Here is a 21,465-nt window from a genome sequence, read left to right as displayed (position 1 = left end):
GTTGGGGTCGGCGAATGGGTTCTAGAAAAGAGATTTGACATATGCGTGCTTCCATTCTTCGGGGAAGTGGCTGTTGTGAGGGATGTGTTGAGAATGGAGGGGTGCTCGCTGCTCATTTTCTTGCACAAATATGGTGGCAACAGGGGTCAATGGGTGGACGGAGTTCATGATAAATGTGGTGTTCTCTGTGGCGAGCTGATCCCAGGTGGTGAGTAGGGTGTTAGGGTTCAGTGGGACCAAGGAGAATGTGGAGGTCAGTGAGTTGAGGTGCAAAGTTTTTGTAGATGGCAGAGATCTTGTCATTTAAGAATTCAGCCAGGGTGTCGCAAAGCTCCTAGGAACGGGTAATTGTGTTTTCGGTGGCTATGGGGTTGGAGAGTACTCTGACTTCAATGTGGTAACTAGGGTGCTCTTTTTCATGTCTTTCAGAAGTTGGTGGTATTGATTGAAGGATATCTTGAAGGTGGCTCGGTCTGTCGGGTTATATCTATTAAGCTATACACTAGTGATTTGAGCATACTATTGAAAGTGCAATTATTTCTCAAAATGCAAGATGCAGCACTGCTATTTAACAATCTTTAACCCTGATTTTTTGAGTTGTTGAACTTTGGCTGAAGATACATGGACCCACAGGATGCTCCAGAATTAGCCCCAATCAGGCATATGTTTGCAAACCAATGGAGGTTGGGACCTTTTTTGGTGCAGTGGTAGAATTTTAACATTGTGAAAACAATTTGATTGATGGCCACTGGAAAGCACCCATGTTGACATGTAATGGACGTACATGATTGAGACATCAAGGAAAACCTAATGCTATAAAACTGAGGTCACAAATATCGACCTAAAGATATATTAACTGCAGAATATCGATTACAGCTATATTGTCAAGATAAGGACATATAGGTAAGAATAGATTTAGTTTACATAACTCTACATCTATCTACCTTGAAGATATACAAAGTGTCAAGGTACAGAGGTACTAACGTACATATACTTACCTTAATGATATAATGGGAGTCAATATTTTTGTAGGCTGTTGATGAAAACTCAATATTTTGGTAGTGCATCTCAGCAGGGGTGTAGCTTCCATTGGTGCTGCACGTGCAGTGGCACTGAGGCCAAGAGGGGCACACTGAACCCTGATTATTGCTGTATTTCATAGTTCAAACAGGAGCAAGAAGGACCATTTCTTTCGTTCACTAGGGCCCATGACACACTGGCTATGCCACTGCATCTCAGGGAATTGACAGTCAACCAATTTGAAGCTACAGCGCAGAGCTCAGGCGCCTCGGCCTTCCGGCTTGGGATACAGGGCCTACTGGCCCCTAACCTCAAAAAGGAGAATTTGTATAACACTCAAAACATGAAAATAGACGTAAAACTAGGTGCTTCTTGGCAATTCATTCTACCAGTTGACTAAACTGCTTACCGCTTCCCTCACGTATTGCCTCCCTCAATATTCTTCCCCCAATATTACAAATGTAATGATTAGGTTTCTTACCTTCGTGCCAGTTATTCGAGGGATTGGTGCAAATGTTTCCACCAACTGAGATGCTCAGAAAGACCAGAATATTGTCCACAGGCAAAATAAATGCACATAGAAGGGGGGCTCAATGATGTTAACTTCTACTGTGAAGATGGCATACCAATGCCTACATAGGTATACTGATGCCCCGGTCTCTTCCATTTTTTTTAGAGGATCAAATATGAGGTAAAAAGGCTGCTTGTTGTGACAGTTGTCTACCGCAGCCAGGGTCAGACTACACACCAAAATAAAAGTGACCCCATTACCAAATCAGGTAGCTGAAAAAAGAGTCCCGCATTTGCAAACAGGGCAATTTTTTACTTTTAAAGACATGCTGTAAAAGTATTTTGCAAGGTATGGGAGACTGCATGCATATTTGCTTCCTACAGTCAATGTGTGGGACATCGGGTAAATCAACAGTAAAAAAAAATCTCACAAGACCATAAAACAGGCCCACAAACCTCCAAAATACTGAGCAACTCACTGACCTGAGACCAGCCAATGGAGCACTGCCTGATTGCCCTATAGGCCGGTCCAATCATGTCCCCAGCCGCCACAAATTCTCCCTGATTTCAGTACCAGCACCTATAGGAGCCATTATGCCTGTATTGATAGCCCACTGAAGTAGGCAAACATTAAATAGGCACATGCTCTACAACACATCTTATTCATTTTCTCGTAACAATAGATAGAAGTGAAATGAGTTCAAGTTCTTACAGTGTATGACCATATGTGAGCAGGGCTCTATCAAAGCAGACCATGGATTTGTATTAACCCATCTGATTTGCTGCTCTTTCCTGGATTTGGTTTGAAAATGTAAAGACGGCAAGCAGTGGGATGCCACATTGAAGTACAGAACCTTGTGTGTTGATCTCTCATCAGTAATTTTCAATACCAGAGTTATCATTTGGCAATAAGACTATGGTCTCATTTCTCACATCCAAAGCAAAGTGATAGTATACATATAAAGAGTCACCTGTGTACTGAGCCCAAGAGATATCGAGACTCGATAGATCATAGGTCTTTGTCTGGAAGACTGTCACACTTCTTACGGATCTGCCTTGAACAAATGCCCAGTAAATGAGAACCTAATCGATACTAGGGCTCCTGGACTTGATGCAGCAGCATAATGTCAGCATAGAAGCTCTTCTCTATTAAGAAAGGTTTCAGAATTGACCAACTGTGGCATATATTGTAATCTGACCGTCTTAAAATGTAGATGCTTACTGCCCTGGTGGCACAAATCGATGATCAAGCTGCTGTTACACTGATCCAGGGGCTGGTTAAACCATAAGCACATTTTTCTCTAGTTCTCAAAGACATTTTTCACAGAAATATATGCATATAAAGGTGTATGATTGATAAGGAGCCCATTTCGCCCAGTTGGCTGTTTCACCTAATAGCCACTAACGGGAAAGATTTAAATGTGAGAATTTTACTTCCATCGCATAGAATGGTTATAAAGGAGGTTTTTGTAAGAATTAATGGTAAATGCCAAAGGGAAAATCCTTTCAATGCTCATTTTCCCAGTCCCTGGATATATGCGACCCTACAATCCCCCCACCCTGCAATTGGGTGCTAAAAGTCCTAATTGTTGGTCATTGTAGACAAAGGGTGACAAATGACAGGCCCAAAGCAAAGCTATCGTGCAGGGACTGTTATATCCACCTAGCCTCACAACTTCATGGTAATAGGGAGCTCCATTTACTTGCAGACCAGTAATGGAAAGCATGAATTGAGGATACAACTCAGGTGAGTGGCATAGGTATTATACCCACTCTTGCATGTAAGAGCTGAGAGTGTTGAGCTCATCAAAAAACATGGCTCCAGTGGTACATGTCATTGTAGGGCTGCGTATTGCTTCTGATTTGAAACAATAGAACAGAACTAAACCCAGCACTCCCAAGAGGAGGCAAATGTACTGCTGCACCTTTAAATAACACACACAAATCAGCACTCCCTAAAGAGGAGGCAATAAAACAGGTCTCAGCACTCTCTTAAGGCAAGGCAAGAAAACAGATTCAGGTGCAATTAAAATGAAACATGAGAGAGGGGGGTTATTTGTTCATTGTTTTATCTTCATTAATAGCAGTCCCATAGAAGGACTACACATCGAATGTACAATGCTTGTTTCGTGTGTGGTTTTTTAACAGATTTTATTTAGAAATCTAAACATAAAATGAAACATGTATATATTTATTAATCCAAAACTTTTAGAAGGAACGCAACATATATTGGTTAATGCTGGTTCTCAAATATCAAGTAACGTGGACACAAAATCAAAATAACATATCGCATATATACATAGAGAAAAGAAACCTAACTTACATACACAAAGTAAGTAAGAAAAAATGTAGTAATTAGTCCAAGGAAGCAGAAGAAAGTTGGAAGTAGTTTATTCTGAGAAGAAAGCTTAACAACCACCTCCAGCATAACACCAGTAGTAACTGACCAGCTAGTACAGATTAGAATGTTAAGCCAAGAATGTACAATAACAATTCTGAGAAGGAATGGTGCACTAAGATAGGATAACATGGGATACTACACACCTTCCCCCCTAAAAAAAAAAAAAAAAACCACAAAAAAAAAAGAATTCAACAAAGCAAAGAAATTCAACATAAGTAATCATGTAGCTTTACAGGTAATTGCTTGACGCGAGAACTTTTCCTTTGCGCTGTGGAAGGAACAACACTGTGTTTGAGAGAAGCACTTAAGGAATCAGGAACACTTTCCAGAGCATTGGAATTATTGACAACACAATCATCAGAGGACGGGGAGGATTGAGGAAGCGAAACATATGCAGGAACACTGGGAACCGGACTTTCCGGTGCAAAGGTGTCAACCATGGCAGAATAAGAGGTGTCATCTTCAACTGTGGGATGACTAGGTACAGAGATAGGAGGACACAGGCTGTTATCTTCCAAGCTGGGGTTCTTGCATAGAGACACTCTCCTGAAATTCCATACCTTCCCCCCTTCAACACGAATAGCTTTAGAGAAAATTTCAGTCACCCTACAAGGATCAGACCATTTGTTCCATTTGTTCCCAACAGACCTACCCAACTTGACTCGTACAAAATCGCCAACTTTGATTTTAGTACTTTGTCTATTTAATGATAAAAAACTGTTTTTCATCTTCTCTTGATATTTCAAAACCCTGTCTTTGACTTCATTACAATCAAAAGAAGATTCAAATGGGAGTTTAGATTTTAACCACCAAGGGAGCAGCTTGGAACCAGGTTTCCTACCCCTGAGCATTTCAAAAGGAGATAGACCAGTGACGGAATTAGGAGAGGTACGGTAAGACAAAAGCATAGCACGTAAGGATTTCTTCCAATCAAGGTTACTCTTAATGGCCAATTGGATAGATTCTTTGACGACCTTGTTAAAGCGTTCTGTTTGACCATTGGCCTGAGGGTTATAGTTGGACACCCTCTTATGCACAATTCCACACCTAGCAAGAAAAGATTCAAATTCCCTACTCACAAATTGTGGCCCATTGTCAGACACAATTTCGGCTGGTATTCCTTCCTTGCAAAAAACTTCATCCAGAAACTGAATAACCTGTGTGGAACCAACCTTATCCACAACTTTAAGTTCAGGCCACTTAGAAAAATAGTCGATGAGCACTAAAGCAAAGACCTCCTTGTTGGGAGACAAAGATAAGGGACCAATAATGTCAATGCCTAATTTTTTCCAAGGACAAGCTACAAATTCAATAGGAGAAACACCCGTAGACAAAGGTTTGACAGTCTTGTCGCTTTTAGCACACGGGGAGCAGGAACTAACCCACTTATCCACCATCCTGTCAACCCCGGGCCACCAGTAGAATTCACGGATGCGCCTCTTGGTGCTGGACATGCCCATGTGGCCTTCATGTGCCATCGAAACAATTCTTTCTCTCAAAGTAAGGGGAGGAATAATTTTGTCACCTCTGATTAGAAAACCTTGGTCAAACATAAGTTCGTCCTGAATTTTAAAAGATGAGAGGATGTCACCGGAAAGATACCTTTCTTGAGGCCAACCATGTTGTAAATGATCCACTACACTTGACAAACACGTGTCCTTGGTCATGGCTTCTCTCCAAACAGTCTCAGATATGCTATCAGCAGAGCAAACAGTGGCACATTCGTTAACATCATCGATGTTGAACACAACATCAGAATCACACTGTTCACACCAAATGGCATTAACTAATGGTAACCTGGACATGCAATCAGCGTGCACGTTAAGACGACCAGGAATATACTCTACAATGCACTGAAATTCTTGTAGTTTTGCTGCAAGACGGGCTAGACGTGCAGTTAACGTTCTACCGCCACCAGCTGCCAACATATTTATCAAGGGCTTATGATCAGTTCTTAAACGGAATCTGGTTCCCCAAATAAATTGCCTAAAGTGTTCACAGGCCCAGGTGCATGCTAAGAGTTCCTTTTCTATAGTAGAATAGTTATATTCAGCGCCACGTAGTGTCCTAGAAGCATATGAGACTACACATTCATCCCCTTTGTCTTTCTGGATTAGGACGGCACCCAAGCCCACATTGCTTGCGTCCACACAAACTATGCATTCATTACCCAAGGTGAATGGTTTGAGAAACGGGGCATTTGCTACTTCCTGTTTCATCAAATCGAAAGCTAGTTGTTGTTCGTGACTCCAAACAAACTTTATATCTTTCTTTAGCAAAGATCTTAATGGATGTACCTTTGATGCATAACCCTGGACAAACTTACTGTAGAATTCAGTTAAGCCCAGGAAAGACACAAGTTGTTCTTTATTCAACGGTGCTGGTGCCTTTAAAATACTCTGTATATGATTGAATTTAGGCTTAATGCCTTCTGAGGATATTTCGTGACCCAGGTACTCGACCTTGTTTTGCCTAAACTTGCATTTAGATAATTTTAAAGTTAGACCTTTCTCTTGTACACATTTTAAAACATTTTCTAAGTTAATATCATGTTCTTCATAACTTTTCCCGTAGATAAGGATATCGTCTTGGAAGGCGATAGCCCCAAAACAACCCTCAAGAACAGTCTTCATTAGTCTTTGGAAGACCGAAGCCGCACTGGCTAGGCCGAAGGGCATCCTGCAATACTGGAACATGCCTTCTGGCGTAATAAATGTCGTCAAAAACTTTGACTCTTCATGGAGCAACACTTGGTGGTATGCACTGGTTAGATCTAGAGTTGAGAACACAGTAGCTCCTGATAAAGTGGAAATGAGTTCATGGATATGGGGTAAGGGGTGTCTATCAATCCAAATTTCCTTATTTAAACTCCGAAGGTCAACACATAAACGGAGTTCGCCGTTACTTTTGAGCGACAAAACTACTGGCGAAACCCACGGGGATGATTCTACTGGTTCAATGATCTTTTTGTCAACTAAATCTGCTAAAATACCCTTTAATTTTTCACGGTAGGCTAAGGGGACGTTCCTTACTCTGTGTCTGATGGGAATAGCTGAATCTTTGAGTATTATGCGGTGTTTAAAATTTGTGAAGGTTCCCAAACTGTCCGAAAAAATAGATGAAAATTTTTGCTTCAACTGAAGGATGAAGTCATTTTCAGGAGGAACAACATAGACAGGGGGTGAAGCATTTGGATCAAGCTTAATACCAAGGTCATGTTGGTGAGGCCAACATAACAATGACGCACCCTTAGATGAAACATAAACTTTCCCTTTTATGGACCGGTCTTTAAATTTGATGTCTGCCCACATGTAACCTTCCATGTCAATCTTCTTGCCCGTATACCCACCTGGATTTACGTCAGGTGGTAGTAATTTAGTAGAAGGCCAGTGGCGATCAAAAACATTTTTGCCAATTAGAGTGTACCAAGCACAGGAATCTATTAGCATAGAAATATCCTTACCATTGATATTGATGATATCAGAGGGAAACCCTTCACATTTTGTGTCACTTACACATAACAAAGTGTTAATTTCAGAAGGTTGTTCGACCTCTTCACAATCTTCATAGGGCAAAAAGTTAACTTTTTGAGGAGACCTACACATTTTACTGAAGTGCCCGGATTTTTTACACTTGACACAAATTTTGTTCCACGCAGGACAACCTCTATAATTGCCTACGTGGTCATTTGCCCCACATCTATAACAAATAATTTGACTTTTCCTAATAGGAGGTCTATTCTCCCTTCCTGCAAAATCTTTTCTGAAAGGGACGGTAGTTTTCTTAAAATTGTTGACATTTTTGACCAGAGAAACTTCAGGAATGACTACTTTACTTTTAACATCCTGGTTTCTAATTTCGTTTACAAATAGTTCAGACTGTTCGATGCCCTTTGCAATGTTCAAAACAGCACTGAGAGAGGAATCCGTCCCCATCCAGAGACGTTCTTGAATTTTTTTACTTTTAGTGCGCATCATAATTTGATCTCTAAGAACCTGGTCAAAATTTATAGTTTCAAAAGCACAGGATCCAGCTAAAGTGCGTAAAGCAGCTACGTAATTTTCTATGGACTCATCATCCTTTTGTATTCGAGAGTAAAATTTGAATCTCTCCATAACAATGTTGATCCTTCTTCCAAATCTAGTGCTAAGCTGTTTTATGACTAAATCAAATACATTTACATCACCAGAACCAACATTTTCAATGGGAGGTAAGTTTTCCAATTCTTTAAGTCCTGCACCGCCTAAACAGTTTTTTAATAGTGCTAGCTTCCTTTTTGGGGAACAACCATCTTCTTCAATAACATCGACATAAGCAAGGAAAGTGGGATACCAAAGATCCCATTCTACCTTTGGATCTCCAGCAGTAGGTAAAAAGTGAGCAGGGGAGATAATGTTATTAGACATACTAAGTTATAAGGTACTTAAATTAAGGTAAAAGACAAGATAAGGTTAGTAGAAATATGCCAAAACAAAAAAAGTAGTCACCGTTGTCTTGTAGTGAAGAATGAGAGAGAAGAAAAAAAAAATATCCACAGCGAAGTCTTCAAGCTTTGTTCTTCTTTTTTTTTTTAAAAAAAATGAGAAAAGATAAATAACTGTTAATAGTGTGGTCCTTGCGAAGAGCGGAGGTTGAACGCAGTGAGAACGAGCAAAAATGGTGAAGTAATCATGGAGAAATGCTTTGAAAACAAGATCGTGGTTCTGTAGTCATGGAAACGAGGAGTTGATTACAAATAAAATGGCCGCTGGAACGCACACGTTGTAGCGTGATGCGTGGTGACGTCGGAATGACGTGTGAAGTATTCCTTCCTTCGTTCGGAGAGGACACGGGACAGTGCAGGCGCGCGTTGGTGAGTTTATCTTTGTATTTTTTGAAAGATGCTGTGTAGTAACAACAGCATGAGTGGCGCGCGCTGGGGAAAGGTTAGCGAGTCCGCTTCAACAAGAAAGTCAAATGTTTTAAAAATACCCAGATCGAAGTGGCGCGAAGGAATAGTAAATGAAGCGCACTTCACCAAACGCGCTCAATGGTTAAAATAAACAATGAAGGTCTTTAAATAAGACGCATTTGAAGATAGCGGTGCAGAGAAAAATTATAATAAAACTCCCGCTGGTGCAATCAAGGCACTTAACATGGAAAACAGCCGCTGGTGCAATCTTACACACTTGAACATATATAAAAAAAAAATACCTGGAAACTTTTAGCTGTAGAGGCGAACGCTGTCAATTTTTCAGAATTTTCCAAATGTCTTTAAAGGTGGAGATTCTTCTCTTGAAGTAGGGTAGAAGCAGGGTAGTGAATCCCGTTCGTCGCCAAATTTATGTAGTAATTAGTCCAAGGAAGCAGAAGAAAGTTGGAAGTAGTTTATTCTGAGAAGAAAGCTTAACAACCACCTCCAGCATAACACCAGTAGTAACTGACCAGCTAGTACAGATTAGAATGTTAAGCCAAGAATGTACAATAACAATTCTGAGAAGGAATGGTGCACTAAGATAGGATAACATGGGATACTACAAAAAACATCACGAACAAGTATTCAACATTCCTGCCAACTCGGCTGCAGGAGCCCTTGACAGCCAGGCAGAAGTCTTGATTGGGACCCTCAAAATTCCCTGTGGCAACACATCTGTTCCACAGCGAGCTCCCGGCTGGGTGCCAAGATTTCACACCTTTATTACCTTTTACTCAACCTGAGGAGAAGGTTCTAGAAACCTCGCCCTCTTTCTTCTGTTACAAAAACCCGAGCTGACCATACTGGTCTGTGTCAAGGTCAAGACAGAAGTTGGCCGGGCTGCTCTACTTTGACTCTGAGACAGAGCTGTGCATTCCGCACATTTCTCTGGCAACAACAATCTCTGCCCTGAAAGGTACCAAGTGCGCATCCCACACAGCATGTTCCAGCTTACTCTGAACGGTGAGGAGCGGAAACAAGTGAAAAGCAAAAACATCCCCATCCCACCCTGCAACTTCATGAGTGCAGAGAAAATGGAGTCAGTTAAACAAGATGCAGTCAGCAAAGGAAATGGAGTCAGTTACACTAGATGGAGTCAATGGTCAATATATCGTTCTTAACAGCACTACGTTATGTTGTCAACAGCATAACAATGAGAATCATCTCATTGAAGGCCAGAGGTATCTTTCCTGGTAAATTCTAGCTGACTACAAGCCTGTAGAAAAGAGGAAAAAGTGGAAGTGCACACTATACTACATGACCCCAAGAGGAAGACAAACACATATTCTGGTGACATGCCTTTAAATTACCATGAAAGAAAGCAGTGAAGGAGAGCATTCTTTCTGCTTGCTAACAGGCAATATCCCAATGGGTGTGATCCACGTGTTCACAACCCTCCTCTGAAGTATTAGTAGCATTTAATGACCTTAAATATGACTTTTTCAAATGTGTATGTATTGTGTTTTTCAGCACTACAGTTAACCGCCCCTTGTAACCTTTATTAGCCCTTCCCACTTCCTCTATCTTTGAAGTGTGAGCTTGTGGCTCTGACTTTGCGTCACAGCTCCTTGACCAATACTGTTAGAAGGTTGCCATTGTGATTATCCAACTGTGCAACCAACCGAGAAAACCCCTGGAACGTCAGGAGAATCCAGCACAAGAGGTGAATCTAGTACGAGTGGAGCAATAGGGGGTAAACCGTCTTTTTCCCAACAGGACGGGGTTCAAGCCAGCCACCAGGCAAACAAAAAGGAAAACCAGGCAAAGCCAAAGAAATAATAAAACCAAACCTGAGGAGCACAAAACAGACATAGTGGTGAACATATCCTCCCAAACCATAACCAAACAACAAACTAAGGTACTTAATAAAGGGTTCAACTTCGTACCCACCTATCACACCAACCAATTGGAAACTGAGATAGATTTTTTTTAATTCATGAGAGTACTGCGTCTGAAATATTTTTTCATGAACATTCCAGATTCAGGAACCATCTCAGCTGAAACTGAACATGAGGAGTTTAAACCTAAATCCACATTCATAGCTCCTACATCACACAAGATACTAGATGCATTCGAAAACCTAGTACTGAACGACATTAAAAAGATCCACACATGGAAAAAGAGAACGACGAACTTCACCAAACAAGAAAGACAAACCTTAAAGGAATTAGCAGAAGACCCCAACATACGGATTGAGAGAGCTGACAAAGGAGGAGCCATAGTAATCATGGATCAATCTTTTTATGATATCAGTATTCAGGAGCACATTGATGACACTGAAATATATTTGAAACTTGATAAAGATCCAATAGAAGAACTTAAGAAAACTCTCAATCAGCTACTTGATCAAGCAGAAAACATGAAATGGATTACAGCTAAAACCAGACAATTCTTAACAGTACAGCACCCCAAACAACCCAAGATTTACATGCTGCCTAAAATCCATAAAGACCTTTTGAAACCACCATTCCGTCCAATAGTAGCAGGATGTGGCACTATCTTTGAGCCCCTAGGCAAATACTTGGATTATTTTTGGCAACCATTCGTACAAAACTGGTACTCATATATCAAGGACACTACCCACTTTCTACAAAGACTAGCCACAGTTCAATACAAAGAAGGATTGATATTGTGTACACTGGATGTTAAAGCACTTTACACCTCCATTCCACACACAGGTGGAATTGACGCAGTAGAATGGGCTCTTCTCAAACAGAACGATATAAGAGCAGATAAAGTATTCCTTCTAGAAATGCTACACTTTTGACTCCACCATGGGTACTTTGAACACAAGAATGAGTTCTTTTTACAAAACAAAGAAACATCCATGGGATTTTCCGGAGCACCTGCGTACGCCAATACCTATATGGCAAAATTCGACAACAGTAAAGAAATGCTAGAAGAAAAGATACTCCAATTGAATACACTGGATGAAAATCTGCAATTCACCAAAACCATTGAAAATGAGAAAATATCTTACTTGGACGTATTGGTGAAAATAGATGACAAAGACATCCAGACTGAGGTTTATCATAAAGCAACAGATAAGAACACAGCTTTGATGTACAACAGCTTTCATCCTAAAAATCTGATAGAGAATTTGCCGTACTCACAAATACTTAGAGCCAAGAGGATTTGCACAGATATTCAATCTTTCGAACATAATCAAGAAAAAATCATGGACAAATTTTTGGAGAAAAAGTACCCAGAAACTTTGTTACAGAATACTCTAAGAAAAGCTGCAGAAAAAACTCGAGAGTCACTATTAATAACCAAAACTAAAACAGAGAAGAATCGTCAAGTTTTTGTATCAAAGTATTCCACCAGTTCTCGAGAAATCAAAAAGAGCATTAATCAACACTGGGAGCTGCTCAGTAACGAAAATGACTTTCAAGGAAAGTTTAAAGAAAAACCGATATTCGCCTACAAAAGGTCCAGAAACATCCAAGAAATGCTGAAATTACCCATGACGAATCCTCAAGAGACTTTCAGAGGAACAAAGAAATGTTATAACTGTGTACAATGTAACAACGTGATTGTGAGCGACACTATTAAACATCCATACACAGGCGAAACAATCAAGACAAAACACAATGCTGACTGCAACTCAACAAATCTGATATACGCTACAAAATGCCCCTGTGGGCTTTTATATGTAGGAAAGACCGAACGCAAGATAAAAACTCGTATATCAGAACACAAAAGCACTATACGTAATAATAATCCCAACAGTAGTTTAGCAATACATTGGTCTAATAACAGACACACCATAGCTCAGCTAATGTTCCAGGTACTTGAAGTAGTCAAACCCACCCCTGGTAAGGATTTCACCAAAACATTATTACAAAGAGAAATATTCTGGATAAGGAAACTAGATTCACAGGATCCGAAAGGGATCAATGATCGAGTAGACTTAGGATGCTATTTATAAATACTGCCCTAACGTCGTCTGCGTGCGACCTGTGTTCAACATGTAAAATCCTGTTCAATTGTAAGCATGGCAACCAAAGTACATTTTACTTATGTAGTATTTTTTCACACACATATAGAAATGTTACATTTCTCCTGGCTTCTGTTTTTCTCTTTAGTTCTTTTCTCTTTAGTTCTTTTCTCTGCCTTTTCTTAAAACGTTTACTTAGCCACCGTTACTATATAAACAACCAGAACACCCAGGTTATCATGGCCGCCGTAGAAAACTAGAGTAACTTGCTAGCTCTGCTCTAGTCCGTCCTCTATACGAGCACGTAATGATCCGCCCATATATGTTTCACCATTCTCCCGAAGCTTAGCATCCACCACGGTTTCCCGTTGCGGAGTCTTACGGAGTTTCACCTTCAGGTAAACACAGCGCGTCTTTAACTTAGAATTCTTGCTCTTTCGGCTAGAACCGAGTGTAAATGCGACCGCACCTTTTTTATTTTTCCAGCACGGGATGTCATAGATTTAAAGTCTGGATGACTGATTTGAAAGCACATCATTAAGATTACGAGACCAGCGCGAAGGTAGGACTGGTTTTTAGTATTTCCGTTGACACTCACGTTAACCATCATGTCAACTAGCTGTATCTCAGTGGTATTTTTTTCGTGCCTTTCAGGATTTTAATACAGAACGAACCCAAAGTCGAACTATACACAACTTTATTTATCGAAGTAAAGGTTAGTTACGCTGATGTCACAGCATGTATTGGGTTACATGCACAATTTTGGGTTGTTCTTGCCTCGGTACAGACACGGAACACAGTCTTTCGCATGTTTTTTTTAGCTTTCCCTCCTGGTCCTAATCTTTTCCCGGTTTCCACTAAACCTTGATAGATTTCTTGAGTCTACTTTATAGGTTGCTCAACCACTCCTTCCACTCTTATCACTCTTTTTCTTCACTCTTTCTCTATACTATTACAGTCACCACCAAACAGCATGTGCTTACATTGAATAACACAGAGTCACCATGTTGAAAATTCCTAAACTGCATTCTCAATCATGTTGAAGGATCATGTCAAATAGGATATTTGTTTCTGTTTATTTTCAGATACAGCCCCTGAGGAAGGGCCAAGGGGCCCGAAATGCATAGGGCATTGAACATGTATAAACTATATATGTGAACAACAAATTGTAATCCAATGAAATTTGCAATTGGGTATAATGTTTGATTCTAAATTTGAAAAGAAACAAGTAAAGCATTAATGAACAAATCACTAAACGTGTGTGTATATTAAATTAAGCTTATGATGTTGAATATTTGACATAATTTAAGTTGATAAATTAAACAGAAGCTCTCCAGCAGGTATTGCAACAGTGCGCACAAGGTCAAGTGGTTTCACTTGGGGTTTTTTGTTGCCATTGTGATTATGCCTTGCCCTTATTTCTGCTTGATTTACATCGGTCAATGGCAAACCTTTAGTACATTTCAGATATTGAATACTATTAATAATGTTGAAAGGAGTACATAGCAAACCCATTTCTTTTTTCATGGGGGTTTTGTCCTCCCACATGAACAGTTTTATAATGTACTTGAGGATATTAAATGTTTTTTAATGCAGTTGCTAGTTTTTAGTTTACTTTCATGGTCTATTGATTTGAAGGTTATTTTTGATTTCTGAGTAGCTAATTCCTTTCCATTCAAACTTCCATCTGAAATGATATGCTGACCAGTCTCCCAAGTCTGTCTCTGATTGTATGTTGACAAATGCCTTGTTTACCGTTTTGCCCACACGGATAAGGACAATCTGATCTTAGATTAGGGGTAGCAATCCAAAACGATTCCATAAAACTGATTCTAACTGCCTTTCAGTTAGAAAATGGGCCGGCTTTGAAGAGGGTCAGTGGCCATGAGCTGAACTGACCCCTATAAGTTCTCTTCATCCCCAGTGGTTGTCATCTGTAATAATTAGATGCTGGCTACAGGGCACAAAGTCTTACTCAAAGACCAAACAAAACCCAGACCACATGCTCAAACTCATAGAAAGACGTGTCCCAATGATAGGCTAAATAATGAACAGCAGATCCAAGTGCATCTGGTTTGATGCAAGCAAAAACATGGGGGCTGTAGGCTGAGAAAAACGCATATGATTGTGAATGTCAAACTACTGCCCTATGATAGCGAATTCCTCAGCAAACCCAAGTATTTTAGGTACTCTGAGACACTCTCTGGGTGATGTGTCGGACTACTTGCAGCATAGGTGTGATGCTTGGAAATGTGAATGTGCTGGAGATCAATAACGCGACAGCCAAACAGGTGCTGCCCATCTGGCAACCATCAGGCTCTCTGACCTCTGGAACACACAGATCCACCATTCAGCCTTTAAGAAGCTGGTTTGAAAATCTCTAAAACAACTTCAACTACTGGAGAACAAAGCCGCCTTCACAGCCAGATCTCATTCCTGGGTGACTCTGAATTACTACAAAACACGAACAGCTCAAAAATACTTCAACCTGGGCTATTCTAAATCAATACAAACAAAATTCTTAAGGCATCATTTAGGTATACTTCTCTGTGCCCAGAATCTCCCACCCTGGCTGCGTGCACCGACCATGACTTCTTGCAGCTTGTGTAACAATGGCCTAGGAGACATTCTGCACCTTCTATGCTCATGCAAGGAAATGCGTCAGGAAAGGAGTCAGCTGCTAAAGGTTCACTTCATTCAGATGGGAATTCACTCACAGAGGAAAGCAGTTCTGGCATGCTTCAACCCAGGGGCTCCACAACTAAACTGTAGGATGGTAAAATTTCTTAGGCTTAGGCTTAAAATACCATCAGCCTCTGTCACAAGAAGCAGTTAGGCTACTAGTTGAGGCTCACTAAGAGCCCATAGTTGGGACATCAGAAGCTGTTTAACTCAAGGCCTGACTCCAAGGACCTCCAGCAGCTACAGACACTGGAAAACCAAACATTGACCATCCAAAACAAGCAGGTGAGGCCACAACCAAAAAGGCAATGTTGGGAAGGTCTCTCGAATCTAGCACCTTACAACTCCCAGGAAGCAGTTTTTGAACTGTTTACACTGGCAACAAACGTTGCACTAGCCACAGGCAAAGTAACTGGCTTTTTAATTAAGTTGCTCCTTTTAATTGGTATTAAGCAATCAACCAAAGGCTTTTACATTCTTTTCTGCAAGTTATGTGCATGCATCTCTACATTTTAGTATGTGTTCATATGGTTTTTAATGATGTTGTTTGTATTGCAATGGTTTTTAGTAACTATGCAACTGAAATACTTAACTTAAACTTAAAGTCCATGAGCTACAGGCAGGGGGAAGGTAACTTTATAAAAGTCGCTTTCCATAGAATTGCTACCTGCACCTTGAAGAAAACAGTTTTCATGAGCTAATTGCTCCAAAATAACCTTGTAATATTTTTTTAAAAACCATAACAGGCAACATGTATAATGTGAGCCTATATTGTCTTCTGGGTTTTCTGGTCACATTTACAAACCTCAATGGCAATATTGTACAATATTAACACAGTAACTTATTATGCATTGTGGGTGTGTGCGCCGACAAGTGTGTGTATATAATAAAATATATACATAATGTACATTGTAATGCGGTATAATATTATTATGTATATGTATTGTGTGTGTGTATACACACACACCCACACGCAAACACACACACACACACACATATATATATATATATATACATATATATATATCACCTACCAGCGGCTGCCAGTAGGAAGTTATAGTTAGGACCTAGCTTTCATTGGAAAACCATTTTTCGACTTGCCTTCCAAAAAAAGTGTCAATGTACGTTCTGTGTGTTACGGAAAGTTTGGGGTGATCCATGCAATGGGGACCAAGAAATAGGTGCACAAAATAAGGGTGCATTTGAAATGTTAATTCCCATAGGAAGGCGTTGTTGACCCAGAGCCCGAACTGCTGAACAGAATTACACCACATTTGGCAGAAAGGTAGATGTTGTTATGCAGATGTTGCTTTTGTTATTTGTTGCAAATCTGTTCAGTAGTTTTAGAGAAACGTAAGTTCAAAATTATAGTGATATCTCCAGCTGTGGATATTTTGTGACGGTTTCGCAAGTAATCACAAATGGACGGAACAACAGGAATGCTGTGATTGGCTGGATGCTACCTGAACAGAAAGTTGCGACTGCCATTTTATCAATCAAGGACGGTTACCAGGCCTGAAAATTTCTGTAAAATCTAACATAAGAGGTCAGGGTGGAGGTACTCTGATCCCACGTTTGAGAAATGGGGGTGTTAGTGACACAAGTTAGGTGTCCCAATTGATTTCTTTAATCACACATGACATTCCCAACCACAACCGTCAGCTGGCCTCCGTGTACCGTCATGGGAAATTTGTGACTATCACGGCAACATCGTAAATATTGGTGAAAATATAAAACAAAACAAATCTATATCTATATACACACCCTCGCTGGTCACAGTCACAGATTCATGTACTTATCCACATATCCACTTATACACCCACTCACATACTCTCTCAGACACCAATGCACCCACTTGCAGACTCACTCAGAGACCAATGTGAGTACTCAAATAAACATTTAGAAGCTCATGCACCCCTTACAGATTCACTCAGAGACTCATGCACCCCTTCACAGACACTCTCAGACATTTAAACACTGAGTTGCAGAACTCTGCGACACTTATGCTTCCACTTACACACCCACTGATAGGCAGACCAACTCAGACACTTATGCACCCACTCATAGATCCAGTCACAGACTTATTTACACAGTCACATACCCCCGTCATACAGCCATGTACATACCCACTAAGACACTCACACAGCCGCTCACAAACCCAGTCAGAGACTTCTACACCCCCTCACAAACTCACTCAAAGACTATGTCCATTAATATACCCACTCCAAGACGTATGCACCCCCTTATAGACCTATTGAAGGACTCATGCTGCCAGGCACAGACCCACTTGGAGACTTATGCACCCACTCACATAACCTAGTGAATCATCAATACACTGTTATAGAGATATTGAGAGACTGATAAATGTTTTTATGGAGTTATTTAGATAGTGATGTATCTAGTGTGGTAAGAATGAATTATATAGTTGTAATTTTTTTATGTGGTGGTGGCTATTGAATTACTGTTTTGCTTTGCATTTTCGCTATGTATTCACCGTGATCGCAGGCACTAACGTCTTCGCAAGTCCCAGTGTCACCGCAAAAATGGTAAATAGATTTTAGAGATGGTTTTTATAGAAACTCACTAGAAAAACATGAGTTTGAACTGTACAGTAATAAACCTCTAGTACCAAAAAGACGTTAACGTGTCCATAAATGTGGTTTTCAGTCTGTAAAAAAAGGACGAGCGATGCAAGTACGGACATCATCACAACTCCTAGGGGTGACTTGGGGGTTCTTTTTCATCTTCTCATGCTCTCATTAGTATTAATGTAATTTAATACTCCTTTTGTTTCTGTTTAGTGATATACATTCTACCTAACGTTTATTTTGCTTTTTTCCTACCCAAAAAACTTCAACTCCCATGAAGCATTGTGCGTGGCGCGCGGCCGTGACGTCACACGGTCGCGTCCCGCGACTGAGGGAGAAAGCGGAAATATAAGGACGGTTCAGGCGCCTCGTCGGTACCTCCCACGACAGCCCAGAGGGACGCCCGGGGTACCGACGGACAGGTAGGCGTCCTGATCCTGTCTCTGTGTCGGGCGGACTACCACCGTAGCTGCTATTACTAACCCTCGCTAAACACAAGCCAGTCTGAGTTGCTTTACGCTCCGCTGCATGACTGGTTCCTAGGCGTACTCTGTTCCTCCTCTTAACGCCATTATATTACTAAGATGGGTAGCACACTTGAGAGTATGTCAGCGCTCGACCACAATCCATACTATGAGCGCAAATAATTATTTAAATCTTTTTCGGCACGTTGACAACCAGTGATGCCGGTGTACTCTCTATACTATGTTCTTAACAATGTTTTGTGGTCTGAAGGTGTTGCTGGAGTACCGTGACACCCTGGGTTTGCTCAGTTTCCTTTCTCATATATCTTTTTTGCTACTTTTCAGAGCGGTGCCCTGTTTTACCTGCGCTGTATGCCAGGTGAGGTGGGATTTTTCTCTCCTGCCCAATTGGTAAGTGAGCAACTATGAGTATGTGACCATATATTGTCAGGACTGGTTGGAACACTTTTGGTTCTTTCCTGATATATGACAGTGAATTGTGTTAGACAAAAGTTTTTCAACACAGTACTTTGTCTCTAATAATCTTTCTTTGTACTTTGTTTCTCCCTTGCTGTGTGCCTCACGTTTAATCATTCTTGGCATTGAACAACATAGCCAGGAGAAGGATAGAATCACTGGATTCCAGGTGATATCTGTTTAGTTCTTTTTATATTCTTGTGTGTCTTTAAAGCAGTAGCGTTTTGGTCCTGAAGAAGCAGCTGGATACTTTGTTGATCTTGTCAGTCTGCAGAAACATGTCGACCTTTTTGTTCCATCAGTGGTTATTTGTTTAGACCACTACGCACTCACGTTTTTACTTTAGGAGTGAAGTGATTCTTTAATAAATAATTCCCCCTCACTTCCCTACCTAATTTTACATTCCATATTTCACCCTTGCACACTGCACCTCACTAGTTCTAGCACTGCTTTCAGTCACCAAACCACCCCCTTTTTTTGAGTTTTCCCTCTCTTAGGACTCTACAGGCGAGATTAGGTTCTTTAACAACTGACCGGTCCACTGTGAGTCCCATACCTTTGTCTCTGAGGGTGATGGTTCCCAGATGATGAAGGGCGGAATCGGATGGTGACTGATGGGAATTTTCTCCCAAAGAGTTCAGTGGTCCCATGGTTGTTCCTTTTACATGATTAGTTTATGTCTTCTGTGTTTCTGAGGCACCACTTAGGGTTTTACTTAGTTCATTTCTGACTCCGTGCTACCCTTTGTTGTTGTAACTGTTCCTAGGGATAGTAGCATTCTGGGGTCATTAAGCTATCCCTGTAGACCCTCTTCCCCCTAGTTTATTGACCAAAACAAGTAATCTCCATATTTGGCAAACCCAAGTCCCTGTCAATACCTCTGCTTTTTCAGCCTCTTTAGCCCGATAGACATAGCTGTGGCCAACAATCCACACTCCAAGCATTTTGAAGTGAAGGCGCAATGGCAGTCGGGAGAAGGCTGAAGCTGAATGAGGTCATTTTCGTAAAGAAAAGCTGTTAAAATAGAAGTGTTTTCTTTTTTTTAAGATATATTTTATTGGAATCCATCAGCATGTAAATGAATACAATTAGGTAGTGTGTTGGATGCATTAGCAATAAGTCCTATTATTGGCTGTTGTTTAAAAAAAGAAATGTAATACAGACATGGATATGCTTTTGAATCTGTGGAGTAACCCACACCTGCTGTATCTCATTTGGAAGTAGCATGTTGCTTCTAGAATGTGCTGTGAACGTCTGACCTACTGGTTTCATTGGGTTGCTAGATACACTGAGCTAAGAGTGTATGGGGGTAAAGGTGTTTAAGAGACAGAATTTTCTTTTTAAATTGAGTAGTTATGACACAATGTAAGTAATGATAAACTTTAATTTCCAACTCAGGACTATGTAATAAATGGTGTGCAATATTTAAATTTAAAAAAACTGAAGATAAATATAGATTTGGACTCCTGTTTCTTTTTGCGATTGCTCCGCGATGATCGCGAAAAAGCACAGACAGGAATCTCTTATTGAAAGAGAGGGAAATGGTTAACAGATGCTAATCATTCACAAGTCATGATTTTGTTTGCTGCTTTTCTCATGACCATAGAGTGGAAAGCTGAAGAGGTTGCCATTGTATTTGTATGAGATTGGTGTACCATTCTAGTGCTTAGTTTTTACAAATCCTAATAGTGGCAAAACTATCCAGAAAGAGCTAAAACAACAATATAATATATGACCTCAATTCACTGGTATGTACATAACATTTTAATTATTTAAAAAAAATACATTAGAAATTAAGATGTATATGGGCGTTTGATTAAAAAAAAGAGTATCACAGTGACATGAAAAAAAATAGATCAGATAAATTTTATCTAGCAGAGGGTATGTGTTTAATATGTTAGTACTGTTGAAAGTTACAATGAGCAATGCTTTTAAAAATGATAATATTTTAAATGTCTAAGCTTCAGGTGCAGAACAGACAGCTCAATGTTATTTGCATTCTGGGAATTGTAGTACTTGTAGTCACATTATTAAACAGGAGTAGTGTAGGCATGAATAAAAGATAAGACAATGTGCTGCACCTGTATATGAATTATAAAATAGTTATACATGTTAGTTGTGTATTAGGAAGTATTTTCAATGTGGTTTACAACGTATAGGACCAGTTTGCATATATTATTAGATAGTGAAATATGTTTTTTCAGGTTGCAGATAGTTATATGTATGATGAGACTCTTGAGTTTACTAAGATATGCAGAGAACTATATATTGTTGGGCTGAAGGTGTATGTCTATTATAAAATGGTGATCTATGTTCTTAAAAGCTGTTGAAAATTTCAAGTATATGCTGAGGGTGGTGTATTTCTTTAAACATGATGTGTTCAAAATTGAGGAGAGTTAATAGTGCAGAGAGTTTTTGTGCTAGCTTTA

The sequence above is a fragment of the Lissotriton vulgaris genome, chromosome 9, assembly GCF_964263255.1.
Source record: "Lissotriton vulgaris chromosome 9, aLisVul1.2, whole genome shotgun sequence".
NCBI lineage: Eukaryota > Metazoa > Chordata > Amphibia > Caudata > Salamandridae > Lissotriton > Lissotriton vulgaris.
Note: the sequence above shows the minus strand (reverse complement) of the source record.